A 17951-nucleotide genomic window follows, 5' to 3' on the forward strand; every position below is an offset into this window, starting at 1 on the left:
TAACCATATGTTTGATTTTAAAATCTGAGTTCCTATTTTATAATTACGTTCTTTTGTATCATTTTTTAGATTCTACATATAAATGATATATATTTGCTTTCTTTGTCTGACTTCACTTAATATGATAATTTTTAGGTCCATCTATGTTGCTGCAAATGGCATTATTTTGTTCTTTTTTATGGCTGAGTAACATTCCATTCATGTTTTCTTTCTTTTTTTCTTTTTATGGCCACGCCCATAGCATTTGGAAATTCCCAGGCCAGGGATTGAATCCAAGCTTCAGCTGCAACCTATGCCACAGCTGCAGCAATGCTGGATCTTTTAACCCACTGCATCAGGCCGGGGATTGAACGCACAGTGACCTGAGCTGCTGCAGTTGGATTCTTAACCCATTACACCCTCTACCACATTTTTTTTTGTCTTTTTGTTGTTGTTGTTGTTGTTGTTGTTGTTGCTATTTCTTGGGCCACTCCCGCGGCATATGGAGGTTCCCAGGCTAGGGGTCGAATCGGAGCTGTAGCCACTGGCCTACGCCAGAGCCACAGCAACCTGGGATCCGAGCAGCATCTGCAACCTACACCACAGCTCACGGCAACGCCGGATCGTTAACCCACTGAGCAAGGCCAGGGACCGAACCCGCAACCTCATGGGCCCTAGTTGGATTCGTTAACCACTGCGCCACAACGGGAACTCCCCACTTTTTTTTTTTTTTTTAATCCATTCCTCTGTCAGTGGACATTTAGGTTGTTGTTTCCATGTCTTGGCTATTGTAAATTTTGCTGCAATGAACATTGGAGTGTATGTATATTTTTGAATTACGTTTTTTTCACATACATGCCCAGGAATGGGATTGCTGAACCATATGGTAGTGCTATATATAAATTTTTAAGAAACTGCCATATTGTTCTCCAAAGTGGCTGCACCAATTTACATTCCTACCAACAGTGTAGGAAGGTTCCCTTTTCTTTATACCCTCTCCAGCACTTATTATTTGTAGCCTTTTTTTATGATGGCCATGTTGCTGAAACTAGACCTCTGTGCACAGATGCTAAATTGAATCTCAGAGAGTTTGGGGTGAGGGAGAAAGAATAGCTTTATTGTTTTGCTAGGCAAAAAGGGACACAGCTGGCTCTTGCTTTCAAAAACTGTGTTCCACGCCAGAGGATTTGGTGAGGAGTTTTATAGAAATGGTTCAAGGGCAGGATTGCTGATAAGGATCAGGGTGTATAACAGGGCCTGTATTCCTTTAATGTGGCCTCAGGGGGATCTCCTGTTGAGCTTTGTGTTTCAGGGTTATCAAACTGTGACCTTCTCCCTGGAATGAAGAATGCTTCATCAAGCAGTTAACATCTTGCATTTGTTGGGGGCTTTAGTTCTGCAGATATGTGGAGTTCCCTTCGAGGCTCAGCCATTAACATACCGGACTAGGATCCATGAGGATGTGGATTCCATCCCTGGCCTTGCTCAGTCGGTTGAGGATCCTGCGTTGCTGTAAGCTGTGCCTGTGCAGGTCACAGATGCAGCTCAGATCTGGAGTTGCTGTGGCTGTGGTGTAGACTGGCAGCTGTAGCTCCAATTTGACTCCTAGCCTGGAAACTTCCATATGCCACTAGTGCAGCCCTAAAAAGCAAACAAAAACAAAAACAAAACTCCTTGTTCCTCTTCAAGGAATATACATAAATAAACATATGTATATTTGGGAAACTGCCCCAAGGCTGCACCATTATTTCTTGACAATTTCTCCCTGTCTCTGCATCCTCTTGTCAGAATTTGGCCCTCTGTCTGCCAGTGCCTAATTGAAACACAGAGACAAAGTTTCCGGTAAAGGAGAAAAAAAAAATAGCTTTATTGTTTTGCCAGGCGAAGGAGGGTCACAGCAGGCTAATGCCTTAAAGACTGTGCCCCCCTCTTGGGAAGTAAATCGCAAGAAGTTTTATAGTTAAAAGGAGAAAAACAAGTTTCTGATAAGAAGCAGGTTTGGAGGTAAATACATTCTTTCTTTGGAGGGTAGAATCTTCAGTCATAGAGATTGGTGTCATGAGATCTCAGTGTGACCCTGGTGATCTTCTGGGTTATTGTGTCTGGATCTTTCCTAGAAAAAGAAATAGTTGCGAGAAGGGCATATTAGTGATTAGGGCAAAATAGGAAAGTCTTCAAAAGAAACATCATGTGCTTATAATTTGTGACTCACAGGTTGTGGTGCTCAGGGTGCCTAATCTATAGCTTACAGGTGATGCAGCTAAGACTCTAAGCTGTTCATTGTGAAGTATGCATTTCAAAAAGAAGCCTAAGGAATATAACTTTTCTCTTAGGTGTATAAGATACCTATTATATGTATTCCTTCAGAGGGAACCAGGATCCTGCCCCAAGGCTGTACTATTTTTGCTTGACTGTTCCTCCCTTCCCTAGGAAGTCAGGCAAGGTCATGCCTGAACGAGGCCCGTTTCCTAAGAACAGAAATGGGGGGCATAGAAAGACTCTTGGACCCAGGCGTCCCACAGGGCTGTGTCCGCTATCACCCTCCCTTCACTGATAGTAACTGTTAGAACCTATCCTTTGGAACTCAGGGAAGGTCTAGGAGGCTGAATAAAGACTATCTCCTAAAACAAGAAATAGAGAACACAGGAAGGCTTTTGCGCCCAGGAGATCCACAGGCTCTGCTAGTTATCATTAGATGAGTTTAGGTCACTGGTCCAAGGTTACCTACCAGTGTTGACAAATGCAAGTTCATGTGCCCAAAGTACAGGGAAGCCAGACAAACCTAAACATTGGAGTCTGGAGCAGAGAAAGGTTTATTGCAGGGCCAAGCAAGGGGAATGTGTGGCTTGTGCTCAAAAACCCAAACTCCCCAATGGTTTTAGGGGTAGAATTTTTATAGACAAAATTTGGGGGTGAGGACTACAGGTTGTACGGCTTTCTTCTGATTGGCTGGTGGTGAGATAGCAGGGCGGTGCTCTAGGCATCTTGTGCTCAGCCCGAAGTTACCATCCTCCACCTTGACGAGGGCCTTAGTTCCTGCGGAGGAACTTAAGATATTATTATGTATATCCCTTGAGGAGGAACCTGGATCCTGCCTTACTGCTGCACTATTGTTTTTCTTTTTTCTTTTTTTTTTGGCTACAACTGTGGCATGTGGAAGTTCCCAGGCCAGGAATCGTTGCAGTTGCAGCCTGCGCCACAGCCATTGGAACCCCAGATCCTTAACCAGCTGCACCACTTGGGAACTTCCTGCTCTATTGTTTCTTAATGATTTTTCCTTTGTTTCGCATCACCCCCACCACCGCCCTTTCCTAATTAGCAACTGTTTAATCTGCCCTTTGGAACTCAGGGAAGGTCTAGGGCGCTGAAGCCTTTTTTCTACAAACAAGAAACAGAGGACATGGTGTAACGGAGGGGCTCCTGGGCACACAAGCCTTTCTCCGTCCTCCATTTCTCATTTTTAGGGAATAAGCTTCAGCCTCCACGACCTTCCCTAAATTCCAAAGGGCAGGTTCAAACACTTGTTAATCAGGGAAGGGGGGCAGATGCAGAGACCAGGGAAGAGCAGCCAAGAGACAATAGTGCAGTCTTGGGGTGGGGTCCTGGTTCCTCTTCAAGGAATGTACATAATGACATCTTTGAGTTCTGCCCAGCTAAATCCTTCAATAAATGGAAGATTTTATTTTTTTGGTGCAGCATATGAAAGTTCCCAAGCTAGGGGTTGAATCAGAGCTATGGCCATCAGCCTGCACCACAGCTCACAGCAATGCTGGATCCCTGACCCACTGAACGAGGCCAGGGGTTGAACCCACATCCTTTTGGATACCGGTTGGGTTTGTACCACTGTGCCACCACAGGAACTCTGGCAGATGTTAACTACTTGATGGAGCATTCTTCATTCCAGAAAGGAGGACCACCAGAACCAGTCCTGGGGCCGCTAAACACCAGCTTTGAAAAACGATGCAAGATTTCCTCTACCTTGATCTTTATCTGGGACCCTAGTTCCTGTTTTCCACTTCCTAAACTATAAAACCATCTCCTAATCTCTTCCAAGGAGGGCACAGTTTCTAGGGCATTAGCCTGCTGTGACCCTCCTTTGCCAGGCAAAGCTATAAAGCTATTTTTTTCTCCTTTACCCAAAACTTTGTCTTCGTTTTTCTCTTCAGCGCTGGTGGTCAGAGGCCAAGTCTCGACAACAATGGAAAGGCTTTTATACCTTTCCATGAGAGGGTGCTCAGTTTCACCAGTTTAGTAGTAGGAACCTCTGGGACTAGAATTTAATGCCTAGTTCTTAATCTGATACTCTTTCCAACACACAGGCTGTCCGCAAAATGTGAAACTGCTCCCGAGCTTGGCTGTCAGGCAGAAGAATTTATGAACGCCACATTCCCCTTCTTCTACATGACAGAGTCTTCCCTCCAAACCTCCTTCTGGATCCAAAGCCCTAGAGAGTCTACCCTGGCATGCCTTCCTTATATTTATCCTAGGACTGAGACTCTGGGGCCTTTAGCTTATCGTACTTTTTCATTCAATGAATGATTTATATTTATTGAGTGATTAGTGTATCCCCGGAAGTGTGCTACACCCCGGACAGACAATATTGAGGAGAGCAACACAATCTCTGCCCACTTGACATTTTACAGTAGTGGATGAGACAGACATTAACTATTCACAGGTTCACACAAATCTAAACTGGCAACCATGATACATTCTGCAGAGGAGAGGTCTGTAATGCCGTGAGAATGCAAAACAGCAGGATATGATTGTCAGAAAGGTCCCAGAAATAATGCCAGTTGAAATCAGATCTGAAGGAGAAGTAGGCATTAACTAGACAAAAGCAGGGGCAAGGTACTAGACTAGTTCTAGTCTTCTCCTTTAGTGCCAACTCCTTTCCAGCTTCACAAAGCCTCTCAGACCGCCCCAGAAAATGAGTAACTGATTTTTATGATTGAGGAAATATGCTATTAAGTCAATAACAACTCTAAATAGTTTTATAATGTATTAATCATCCAACATTTATATACATTTGAACCATATTTCTTATTTTTGTGGGATGTTATCTGTTGACTATTCAGACAACACTTGCAATATGTGGCTTCCTTATACTCTCTAAGGCTCCTAAGGGCTTGTCTGATGGGCTGTCCATCTCTGAGCTAATCTGTGGGCATCTACTGTTACCTGAAAACTGGGTTTGCCTTGTGGTGTGTGTTGAGCCAAAAGACGCAACTAAGCCAAAGGCTCTGGAGAAGGAAGGAATTATTGTTATTTGCAGAATAAGAGCACTGGGGATCCTTCCCAAAGCAAAGTCTCCCTGAAGAGCAAAACTGGGGAAGTTTTAAGCTAAGAGTATGTGCATATTCATGAAGGGGCTTGAACAAAGGATAATTTAGCATAAAATTGGGGCCAAGATGGACCCCTTCTAAGCTTCAGTCAATTGAAGTCATGAGTGTTAAAATTATCACTCCATCCTCCACCTGTGTGGGGCCCTTAGTTTCTGCAGAACTCAAAGACTGTTTCAGCTTGGTATATACATCCTTTGAGGAGGAACTAGGACTTTTTTTTTTTTATGGAACTATTATCTCTTTTCTTTTTTCTTTTCTTTTTTTTTTTTTTTTTTTGTCTTTGGAGTTTTTAAGGCTGCACCAGTGGCATATGGAGGTTCCCAGGCCAGGGGTCTAATCAGAGCTATAGCTGCCGGCCTACACCACAGCGACAGCAACGCCAGATCCAACCCACATCTGTGACCTACACCACAGCTCACGGAAATGCCGGATCCTCAACCCACTGAGCGAGGCCAGGGATCAAATTCGCAACCTCATGGTTCCTAGTCAGATTCGTTTCCACTGCACCACGATGGGAACTCCTGAATTATTATTTCTTTACTGCTTTTCCTTTGTTCCTGCATTTCCTCACTTCAAGATCACTGATTACGGAGACCTGTTCAAGGGCAGGCCTTGTGGCCAGGCTTAGATCACAAAATAGCTTAGGCCCCAATAGCTGTGGCTTCTTTTATTCAAGAAGGCCATGCCTACTTCTCTTTCTCCAGGGATTTCCCCCCCCCCCCACCCTATCTGCTTATACTATTCCTGAAAGAAGTAGGGCTTTTTTTCCTCCTCTTTTTCCCTCCCCTACTAGTAGCAAAAGAGTATTTTTCAAGTGACTTCCTGGAGACATTAGTCTCAGCCAGTTTCCAGCCTTGTATCAAAGGATGGATGAGCTGTGAAAAGATCTTTGAATAAGTAACTCTGAAATGGAAAACTCGTATTAAGGAAAGAGAGAACAAATACTGGGTAATGCAGTGATTGGTCAAGGTGTAGGTCAGAAATATCTTATTCAAACTGTACAACTCAGACCCGACTTGAACCCATGTGCTGGTGTTCTCTGTGGCTATGGGGTGAGGGTGCTGAACCCTAACCACTAGACCATAAAGGCCAGCAGGCTAGGTGTAGGTCGTCCCCAGTCCTTGTCTTTTTGGAGAAAAAATGTGGCAAAGAGACATTGTTAGTGAGGCAAGTAGAGTGTTTATTGAGAGAGAAGATATGTGTAGAAAGCACAAGTGGGCTCAGGGAGACAGGCAGACAGAGGATTATGCATTTTGGAGGTGGTTTAAATCACTTATATGGGGGCATTTCTTTCAGGTTTCCACTGGCCAATCATCTTGCTTTGTCTGCCCCTGAGTCCATATGTGGCCCGACTCAGGGCCCTTCTCTATGTGCCCACACATCTTTTAGCTAAGATAGATTCTAGTGTAAGGGCTTCTAGGAAACTGACACACTGTATTATGGTCTGGGACCCCCTCCTTTCTCTGATCCCTGAGGAGCCTTTCTGCACATGCGTAGTTCCAGAGTTCTCCTTGACCTCAAGAATGAGAAATATGTGGTCTCTTTATCTTTTATCCAAGCAGGTCTCAGCTCCTCCTTGCTCCTACCATAATCTTTATCTTGAAGTATCTGTCCACAGGGGACAGATTCCAGTTGCTCAGCCTGAGACCCATCTGTCTCCTGTCTCTCTAGGACTCAAACCCAGCCAAAGCCCAGATTGGGTCTTGAACCCACGGTGTTTGTTGATTAAAATCACACATCTGCTTTCAGGACTTACTGCAGTTCAGGTTCTTCATGTCTCAGTGCAGAAGGGATTTAGTGAGAGGCAAAGTGATAGGTGAGAAGCAGATTTATTGAGAGAGATAGAGTATGGTCCATCTCAGAAATATGGGGTGGTTAGTTTTTATGGGCTGGGTAATTTCACAGGCTAATGAGATTATTCCAGCTATTTTGGGGGAGGGGCGGAGATTTCCAGGAATTGGGCTGCTGCTCACTTTTTGGCCTTTTATGGTCAGCTTGGGAACTGTCATGGCGTCTGTGGGTGTGTCATTTAGCATATGCTAATGTGTTACAATGAGTGCATAATGAAGCTCAGGATCAGGTGGAAGTCAATTCTTCCACCATCTTAGACCTATTTGGTTCTAACCAGTTTTTATTATATCCTCAATGGCTATATCATTCTTTTAAAGGTCATGCATTGCCCCATTCCCTCCTGTTTCATTATGGTTCAGTGTGAGATTTTGTTTTTTTTTTAAAAAATTTGGATTTTCCGTTGTGGCTCAGAGGAAATGAATCCGTTGTGCCATGACGGGAACTCCATGAATGTTTAAATAAATATTTAAGGCAAAATGTTCGAGGGCTGCTTGGGCTAGTGAAACTGGAAATAAAATCGCAGAACGGCACTGTATGTGCTTCCCCACCAAAGAGTGCTGCTCTTCCCTTGCCCGGAATGTCTAACCTCCCCCCAACCTTGGCCCATCAACCTTGTGGCTTAAGCCGCAGCCTCAGACTTTTCCGTGATATCACTGACCCCTTCAGAGGGACTTGAGTGCTCATTTCCCGGCCCCCAGTGGACAAAGATTCTTGGTATAAACAGATTACATCACAGCAATTGTCCCTCACAAGGCTGGGGGCTCCTCCAGGCAGAGGCTGATAGGTGCTCAATAAATACTCATGAATTTGTTATTGCTTTTGGTATACTGGGGTTTTAGAATAAAGATTAGGAGTTCCCATTGTGGCGCAGCGGAAATGAATCCGACTAGGAACCATGAGGTTGCAGTTTCGATCCCTGGCCTTGTTCAGTGGGTTAAAGATCCGGCGTTTCCGTGAGCTGTGGTGTAGGTTGCAGACGTGGCTTGGATCCCTTGTTGCTGTGGCTGTGGTGTAGGCCGGCAGCTGTAGCTCCCATTGGACCCCTGGCCTGGGAACCTCCATATGCTGAGGGTTTGGCCCTAAAAAGCAAAAAGCAAAAAAAAAAAAAAAAGACTACATGGTAATTTGGGAGAAAACCATAATTAGGTCTAGACTCTAAAGTGATGCGCAAACCTGCTGTGATGTTAAGCTCTTGGGACACTTGTTATCCTAAAAGATGTAGAGGATTGTAATCCATTATCATGAATCTTTGACAGGAAAACTGGCAGCTCTGGGGAAGGAAGCACATATTTCAACTCTTCATTTGTCACATAAGGAGCTCGCTGTTTCTAAAGGCCTGGTGGGGCCAGTGGGTAGTGATGAAAATACAGAAGGTGTTAGGAGGGGCATCGAATTACAAGAGGCTCAATGAAAAGGTGGGTTAAAACACATACATCTAATAGCCACGAGGTGGCAGTCTACAACTATGACATTATGGATAGAATATTGACAGACCAATTGCTGGGAATATGGCCTGAGTGGAGAAGAGAAAGCAGGCATATTGGGCCAGTTTGAACAGGGAATGGAGAAAGAGCCTGTGATTGGTAGTACTTGCTGCATACATCTTTATAATTTAGTTTTTCCTAGGTAAAAGGACAGGGACACACGTACATGCTCATACACAGCAAAGCCTCATCACATACACACTTGTGTCACTCTCAAGAAGTCTGAGGTGTTTCAAGCATGAGCTGCCTGTTTCCTCAGGTGGGCCTCACTTCTTCTGTACCTCTTATGGTAGGGATTATAGGCTTTTTAAATACTTCCCGAGGATAATTTCCTCTCTCTCTCTTCTCACTTGATCTTTTTTTTTTTTGGCTTTTTGGGGCTGCACCCTTGGCATATGCAAGTTCTAATACTTCAAGGTTTGCTTTTACATATTTCACATGTTGCAACTACATTTTAGCAAAAACGTCTTTCTTCAGACCCTCACTGGCTAAAAACTATGGATCTAGGGCAAAGGGAACTACATCACCCAGCTTTAGAGGAACTTAGAACTTAGTGAGAAAAGATAATATGTCCATAAGAACGCCTCCACTGATGTGGGGCAGAATACATTCTGCAGACTCTCAGAGGAGGGGAGATCACTTCACTGGTGTCAAGGAAGAGGAGACTGCCATTGACTTGGACTTTGGAAGGTGAGTCAGACTTAGATAACCACAGGAGGAAGTGATCTCGGAAACGAGTGCCAGGAAACAGACTCAGGAATGTGTGTTCAGGAGAAGGTGAGGAGAGTGGAGTAGACAGCACTCAAGTTCATGGAGGGTGTGGATGGATGTAAGACAGACTCTGATGGGGCCAACCAAGCTCAGTCTGTTCTTTACTGGGGGGGGGGGGCGGTGCACAGAAGGTCTTCGAGGGAGTTATGGCTGGTGGAGGCTGAACTTTTGAAACATTATGCAGTGTATATTGATTTCGTTATAATGAGAGATTTAGATGGTATTTTATTTTTTAAAAATTACTATTATTATTATTATTTGTCTTTTTAGGGTCGCACCCATGGTATATGGAGGTTCCCAGGCTAGGGGTTGAATTGGAGCTACAGCTGCTGGCCTACGCTACATGCACGATGCGAGCCGAGTCTGCGACCTATACCATAGCTCCTAGCAACACCAGATCCTTAACCCACTGAGCGAGGCCAGGGATCGAACCTCCAACCTCATGGTTCCTAGTCAGATTCGTTTCCGTTGCGCCACGATGGGAACTCCTTAGATGGTATTTTAGTTTTTTTTTTTCAAAAATCATCCGAATACCATAAAATACCAGGCAGCTACCAGGCATATATAAATGTTCAAACATTTTACAGCCAATAGATTTATCACACGATTATGACTAGGTGACAAAATACTTTTGAGAGTCCCATGCTATTTCACTTTTTTCTTTTTTTTTTCCTTTATATGGCTACACTTGCAGCCTGTGGAAGTTCCCAGGCTAGGGGATGAATTGGAGCTGCAGCTGCTGGCCTATGCCACAGCCACAGCCACAGCCACGCCAGATTTGAGCTACATCTGTGACCTATGCTGCAGCTTGTGGCAACATCAGATCCTTAACCCACTGAGTGAGGCCAGGGATTGAACCCACATTCTCATGGACACTATGTCATGTTCTTAACCCACTGAGCCACGATGGGAACTCTTCCCATGCTATTTTAAATACATTATTAAAAATTATGAAGTATTAATTATTGTATTAATTTCTGCTGTATGGCCAAATGATTCAGTTATACCTATATATACATTTATTTAAAAAATGTTCTCTTCCATTATGGTTTATCATAGGAATATATTATACTGAATAGAGTTCCCTGTGCTATACAGTAGGACCTTGTGGTTTCTCCATTCTATATATAATAACTTACATCTGCTAACCCCAACCTCCCCCTCCATCCCTTCCCCAACCCGCTCCCCCTTGGCAACCACAATTTTATTCTCTATGTCTGTGGGTCTGTTTCTGTTTTGTAGATAGGTTCACTTGTAAATACGCTGTTTTTCAATTAAGATGTTATTGGGGAATGGATTACAAGTGTATTGGAAAACTGACCCTGACTTGATCTAGAAGTCACATTCCAAACCCCACCTAGAGTGCTACGGGCAGACTCTTGGTTTTGAAAGGGGTTCTTTGTGGCCATCAGGGCAGTGGTTTGCTGCATACAGTGACTGGGCATCAAAGGGCCAGCTAACCTAAATCAAAAGTTCTCTCATTCAAGAACCAGAGCCAACTGTAGCACAAGACTTTTTTAAAGAAAAGGGATATCCGCAGTTTCACTTGTGTAATGGAAAAATATACCTGCTGTACTTTGGCTGTTTGTCAAAAGGTTAAACAAAGTTACCATATGATTCAACAATCCCAATCCTAGGTGTATTTCCAAGGAAAATGAAAACTGTATCCACATAAAAATTTGTATAAGAATGTTCATAGCAGCACTATTCAAAGTAGCCAAGGGCTGGAAACAAACCAAGTGTCCAGCAAATGATGGGTGGATGGATAAAATGTGGCATGGTCATATGATAAAATATTATTTGGCAATAAAAAGAAATAAAGTTCTGACACACGTTACATTATGGATGGACTTTGAAAATATTTATGCTAATTGAAAGAAGCAGATACAAGAGACCACTGTATTGTATGATTCCATTTATATGAACAGTCCAGAGTAGGCAAATCCATAGAGGCAGAAAGGAAATTAGGGTTGCCAAAGGTTGAGGAGATTGCCTGGAAATGGAGAGTGACAACTAAAAGGTACAAGGTTTCTTTTTGACGTAATGAAATGTTCTAAACGTTACTTTCTTAGTAAGTCTCTGCCTGAAAATCCTATTGGAAATTTCTGCCAACACTTCTTATTCCCTAAGCATGTTGGGTTTGTATTGCCAGCTTAGCTGAGCTGGAACTTTGTTCCCCAGATTCTCTTCCCTACAGAGTTCGCAGGTCATACGGGCCAAAGAAACATTTTTGCTTGAGATTTGGAAGATGGAAGTGAAGATACAGCTGTATTGTCTTTACACTCAGAGGACTGGTACAGTGTACAAGGTGCTGCTGGTGTAGTCATGTATGGTGTCGCTTACCTGCTGCTTTACCTGGCTGGCTCACCTGGTTGGTCTGGGGCAGTGGCTGGATCCACAACTTTTCTAGCTCTGGATCCTCCTTTAGTTTCTGAGACTCCAAGATCAGGAATGTGTTTAGCTCCATGACAAAGGGCCCCAGCTTCTCCTGTACGACCCCCCCATCCCAACCTCCACCTCTCTGAGGTTGGAGGCTTAGAGATGATGAGAGAGCAAGGAGAGCTCCAGTCCATCCTCTTGGTTTCTAGGTCAGCTACACAGGTTTCATCTCACTTCCCTTATTTCACATCCATCACCCCTTCCTGACTAATATAAACCTGCTAACTTCAGGCACCAGCAGCAGACCCAGAAACAACATCCCCGATTAGCCTGTTCAACTAGCCCCCACACTGCATAAAGTCAAATCTCTATGATAAACCCGTGTGTGTGTATGTGTGTGTGAGTGTGAGATGCTGGGAAATGTTGAACAGCTAGCTTTTCAGAGAAAAAAAATCAAATAAAAAGCCCTGATTTTTTGGTAGTATTTGCTAATCTCCCTATCTTATTTTTTGGCAGTACTTGCCAGTATTCAACAGGATTGAATATTCCTATCTTGGCAATTGAATTAATTAGTTAATTAAAGAGAAGTCTATGCCTTTATTGGCCAGCAGGCTACTTGAGGGGGATGAAGAGAGGAGGAGCAGGTGGCCTTCAATACCTGGCAGCGGTACCTCACTGGCTTGAAGGTGATGGAGAACTCACCTGGATAGTGGCTAATCATCTCAGGCTTGATTTCTACCTGGTTGGAGGTCTTGTGCTTGAGGATGCCCACGTGCTGCTCAGCATCTCGGCAGGGTGATCAGGTCGTGCAGGTGCGTCTTCATCACCTGGGGCTTCTTCCTGGGTGGTGCCTCTTTCTTGGTCTTGCGCAATCACGTCAGCAGCGAGCACTGCTTCCTCCTCAAGTCACGATCCAGACGCAGATGCTTATAGGACACTTCCAGTGGCACGTCGAGGTCCAAGCCAAGGTATGTGAACCTGCTGAAGGTCCTCTTCCACTTTTACCCTCTTGTCGGCCCTTTGGAAAAGCCTACCATGGCAATTTTAAACTACTGATGTGACGTTAGTAAGTGGAAGGTGGGGAACAGACGCTAACAATGAGGTCTCCGAGGCTAGTACTAACCAGCCATCACTGGGTGTATGCCCTAGGGGTTTTGCATTTCTGCAACCTAAGAGACCTGTTTAATTTTTCCCCACCTCTTAGCACCTTTTATCATGTTACAGATTTTAGTTACGTACACCTCACCAAGGCAGTGATTTTGGCCTCTTTTGTTCACTGCTCTATCCTGGCTCTTAGAACAGGTCCTGGCAGCTTTTAAAGCTCTTCCATACATATTTATGGAAGGAAGGCAGGCATGCAGTGGGGGGAGGTGTAGGATGGGGGGCAAGACAAGGATAGAACCCTGGGTGTGGGAGAGGAAGAACCTGAGCAAGAACGTTAGTAAGGTGTCACCTGGTTTGGTTCAGTTTGGCAAATATTTCTTGAGTATCTCTCATCTGCCAGGTATTTTGTTAACTGCTGGGGCACATAAAAAGAATAAAGTATGTAAGGCAATAAGGAAAAGTTAGGGTGTTTTCTCTGAGAAGGCTCCTCGTTTCTCCTTTCTCTGAATGTTATATTTCCAAAGTGCTTTGGTCATATTCTGTTGCAGCCACGTGGTGTAATTAATTAGTTTCCTGGTGGTCACACCTTTTGGCAGTGGAATCTCAGAAGATAGGGCTGTTGCTCAAAACCTGGACCCTTGGGAGGAGTTCCCGTCATGGCTCAGCGGAAATGAATCCAACTATGAACCATGAGGTTGCAGGTTCGATCCCTGGCCTCACTCAGTGGGTTAAGGATCTGGCATTGCTGTGAACTGTGGTGTAGGTCGAAGATCAGGCTTGGATCCTGCGTTGCTGTGGTGTAGGCCAGCGGCTACAGCTCCGATTGGACCCCTAGACTGGGGACCTTCATATGCAGTGGGTGTGGCCCTAAAAAGAAAAAAAAAAAAAAACATGAAAAACAACTGGACCCTTGGTGCCCAGGTCAGTGCTTAGTACTTGTAAGTGCACAGCTCATGTGGAGATTTTAAAAATTTTAGGCATCTCAGCTATTTGCCTCAGGCTTTTCTAAGAGTTCTTAGCGTTTTCCCTAGAAACTTAACAGAAATTGGATTAATTATAATCCTTCAATTCTCCAAAATTTAAGCCTATTTGGGGGACCAGAAATAAATATTAAGAAATATTTTAGGAGTTCCCGTCGTGGCGCAGTGGTTAACGAATCCGACTAGGAACCATGAGGTTGTGGGTTCAGTCCCTGCCCTTGCTCAGTGGGTTAACGATCTGGCGTTGCCGTGAGCTGTGGTGTAGGTTGCAGACGCGGCTTGGATCCTGCGTTGCTGTGGCTCTGGCGTAGGCCGGTGGCTACATCTCCGATTAGACACCTAGCCTGGGAACCTCCATATGCCGAGGGAGCGGCCCAAAGAAATAGCAAAAAGACAAAAAAAAAAAAGAAATATTTTAAGTTAACTTAAGTTTAATAGAAAGTTGATTTGTGGCTCCAATTTTTTATTGGGAATTTTGCCTCTTTCTGTATCACTGATAACTGAATAGGCCACTTTTGTTTATTCACTTTCTTTTTTCTTTTCTTTTTCTTTCTTTTTTTTTTCTTTTTAGGGCCGCACCTACAGCATATGGAAGTTCCCAGGCTAGGATCAAATTGGAGCTGCAGCTGCGAGTCACAGCCAAAGCCACGGCAAGGTGGATCCAAGCAGCATCTGTGACCTACACCATAGATCACAGCAATGCTGAATCCTTAACCCACTGATCAAGGCTGGGGATCGAACTGCATCCTCATGGATACTTTTTGGCTTCCATTACTGCTGAGCCACAATGGCAACTCCCTGTTTATTCATTTTCTTTTCTTTCTCTTTTAAAAAAATGTTTTATGGCAACACCCTTGGCATATAGAAGTTCCTGGGCCAGGAATTGAACATTAAAATTTCTTAAAAATTAAAGTATAGTTGGTTTACAATAGTCTGTCAATTTCTGCTGTACAGCAAAGTGACCAGTTTTATGTATATATATATATATTTTCTCATATTATCTTCCATCATATTCTATTATAAGTGACTGGATATAGTTCCCTGTGCTGTACAGCAGGACCTCATTGCTTATCGATTCTAAATATAATAGTTTGCACCTCCTAACCCCAAACTCCGAGTCCATCTCATTACCCCCCAACCTTTGGCATTTTCAGATGTTTATTTTTCCAGGTGAGCTCTGGAATCATCTTTTTTTCCCCCCAATTTTTCTTCTCTTTAAAAGAAAAGATTTGTATCAAAATTGTACTATAATTATAAATAAATTTAGAAAGTATTACTTTGTTACTATCAGGTCAGAAAGAAGAAAAAAGAGGAGACAAATTGTTCAGCTATAATTTTCTTGGTCCTTACTCATCATTAATTTATTCTATGGAGTTCCTGTCGTGGCTCAGCAGTTAATGAACCAAACTAGTATCCATGAGAATGTGGGTTCAATTCCTGACCTCACTCAGTGGGTCAAGGATTCAGCATTGCCGTGAGCTGTGGTGTAGTTTGCAGATGAGGCTCGGATCCAGCATTGCTGTGGCTATGGTGTAGGCTGTGGTGTGGCTTCAGCTTTGATTGGACCTCTAGCCTGGGAACCTCCATATGCTGCAGATGCAGCCCTAAAAAGCCAAAAAAGAAAAAAAATTATTCTGTTCTTTGGTTTTTGCTATGGTACAATTGTTGATAAAATGGTCTGCCAGAAAAAAATTGCCCAAAATTAGGAAACTGGCTAAAAAGATTATTGGGCTATCTTTTAGTGGACTACTGATCACTGTCAAGAGAACGCTATCTCAAAGTTCCCTGGTGGCACAGCAAGTTAAGAATCTGGTGTTGTCACTGCTGTGGCATGGGTTCAATCCTGGCCTGGGAACTTCTACATGCCACAGATGGGGCCAAAAAAAAAACAAAAACAAAAAAAAGGGAAAAAAATCTGATTTCAATTGTCCCCTGTTGACTAGGGCAAAATTTTTATATTATTTTGTTGATTTACAATGTTTCTACTGTATAGCAGAGTGATTCAGTTATACATACACACACACACACACACACGTATGTATCCATGCATACATAGCTACACGCCTTTTAAAAATATTCTTTTCCCTCATGGTTTATCATAGGACATTGAATGTAATTCTCTGTGCTACACAGTAGGATCTTGTTTACCCTCTCTGTGTATAATAGCTTACATCTATGTAACCCCAACCTAGACCAGGGCAAAATTAAAGTTGCAGAAAACTGGCAGTCACATATGATCTTTGTCAATAGAAATGCAAATCTATTGTCCAGGTGAGGTACAGACTTTTGCCTGTAATAAGATAATCTCAGAATTACATTTCATTTTCTTATATGATATTAATAAGTTTTGAAACTATTAGCACACTTATTTCAGCATTCCTGATTGCCTTTATATGATTGTTCTTTAAATTTTCCTTGAAACATCTTACTTTTTTTTTTTTTTTTAATAGGGCCTCACCTGTGCCATATGGAAGTTCCCAGGTGAGGGGGTCAAATTGGGAACTGCAGCTGCTGGCCACAGCAACACCAGATCTGAGCCATGTCTGTGACCTACACTGCAGCTCATGGCAATGCCAGGTCCTTAACCCACTGAGCGAGGCCAGGGATTGAACCCGCATCTTCATGGATACTAGTTGTGTTCATAACCCACTGAGCCACAACAGGAACTCTGCATCTTTTTTTTTTTTTTGCTATTTCTTGGGCCGCTCCCACGGCATATGGAGGTTCCCAGGCTAGGGGTCTAATCGGAGCTGTAGCCACTGGCCTACACCAGAGCTACACCAGAGTTTTATGACATTCTTGTAGGCAACGCGGGATCCGAGCCGCGTCTGCAACCTACACCACAGCTCACGGCAACGCCAGATCCTTAACCCACTGAGCAAGGGCAGGGACCAAACCCGCAACCTCACGGTTCCTAGTCGGATTTGTTAACCACTGCGCCACGACGGGAACTCCGGAACTCCGTATCTTATTGCTTTTTTAAATTAATCAAATAAATGCTTTAACATGTGTACATTTGATATACATGTATGATATACTTGTACATATGTGTGTATGTATATGTGTATATGTGTGTATGTATGTTTTGGCTGTGCCCTATGGCATGCCGAAGTTCCTGGGCCCGGGATTGAACTTGCACCATAGCAGCTACCCAAGGCACAGCAGTGACATCACTGGATCCTTAACCCACGGAACCACCAGGGAACTCCTCATTTGATATTTGCTCATTCAAATAATTCATAATAAGTCATAATTTTACCTTTTTGAAAATTGTACCCTAGCAGTATTGTGTCTTAACAGACTATGTGGGAAATGTGATTAAAACAAAATTCCTTTGCCTACAATCTTTCCAAATAATACATGCTTATAAAGTAATTTAGCTGTACAGAAGCCAGCAGGCTTAGAGATTTTTAACCATGGAAAGATCATGATGCCACCACCTTGCCTTCAAATAAAAACAATAGTAATATTAAAAATTTTTAGGCAATTTAGTCATGAGCAGATATCAGTTTTATGACATTCTTGTAGGCAAGGGAACAGACTTACAGAGGCTAATTTAAAGATTTATTCTCAGTAGGGATTTTTAAAATATATTAAAATATTGACAAATATTTTTTTATTGAAGTATAATTGGCCTACAACGCTGTGTTATTTGCAGATATATAATAGAGTTATTCAATATTCTTATATATGACAAAATGATCATTATAACAAGTCTAGTTACCATCTGTCACTGTACAAGGCTATTACAGTATTATTGACCATATTCCCTGAGCTGCGCATTTCACTTCCATGACTCATGTGTAACTGGAGTTTTATACCTCTTATCTCTCTCGCATATTTCACTCATTCCTCCATACACTTCCCCTCTGGCAAACACTTGTTCATTCTCAGTACCTGTGAGTTTGTTGCTGTTTTATATTTGCTCATTTGTTTTGTTATTTATGTATGTATTTATTTATTTGCTTTTTAGGGCCGCACCCTCGGCATATGGAGGTTCCCAGGCTAGGGGTCGAATCGAAGCTATAGCTGCCAGCCTATGCCAGAGCCACAGAAATGTG

General features: G+C 43.2%; 1 pseudogene; it reads right to left on the reverse strand.

The window, feature by feature from the left end:
* Nucleotides 1-1723: 1723 nt before the first annotated feature.
* Nucleotides 1724-17740, reverse strand: LOC125133366 (uncharacterized; annotated as a pseudogene).
* Between the last annotated feature and the right edge of the window lie 211 nt (nucleotides 17741-17951).

The sequence above is a fragment of the Phacochoerus africanus genome, chromosome 8 (assembly GCF_016906955.1).
Source record: "Phacochoerus africanus isolate WHEZ1 chromosome 8, ROS_Pafr_v1, whole genome shotgun sequence".
Lineage (NCBI taxonomy): Eukaryota > Metazoa > Chordata > Mammalia > Artiodactyla > Suidae > Phacochoerus > Phacochoerus africanus.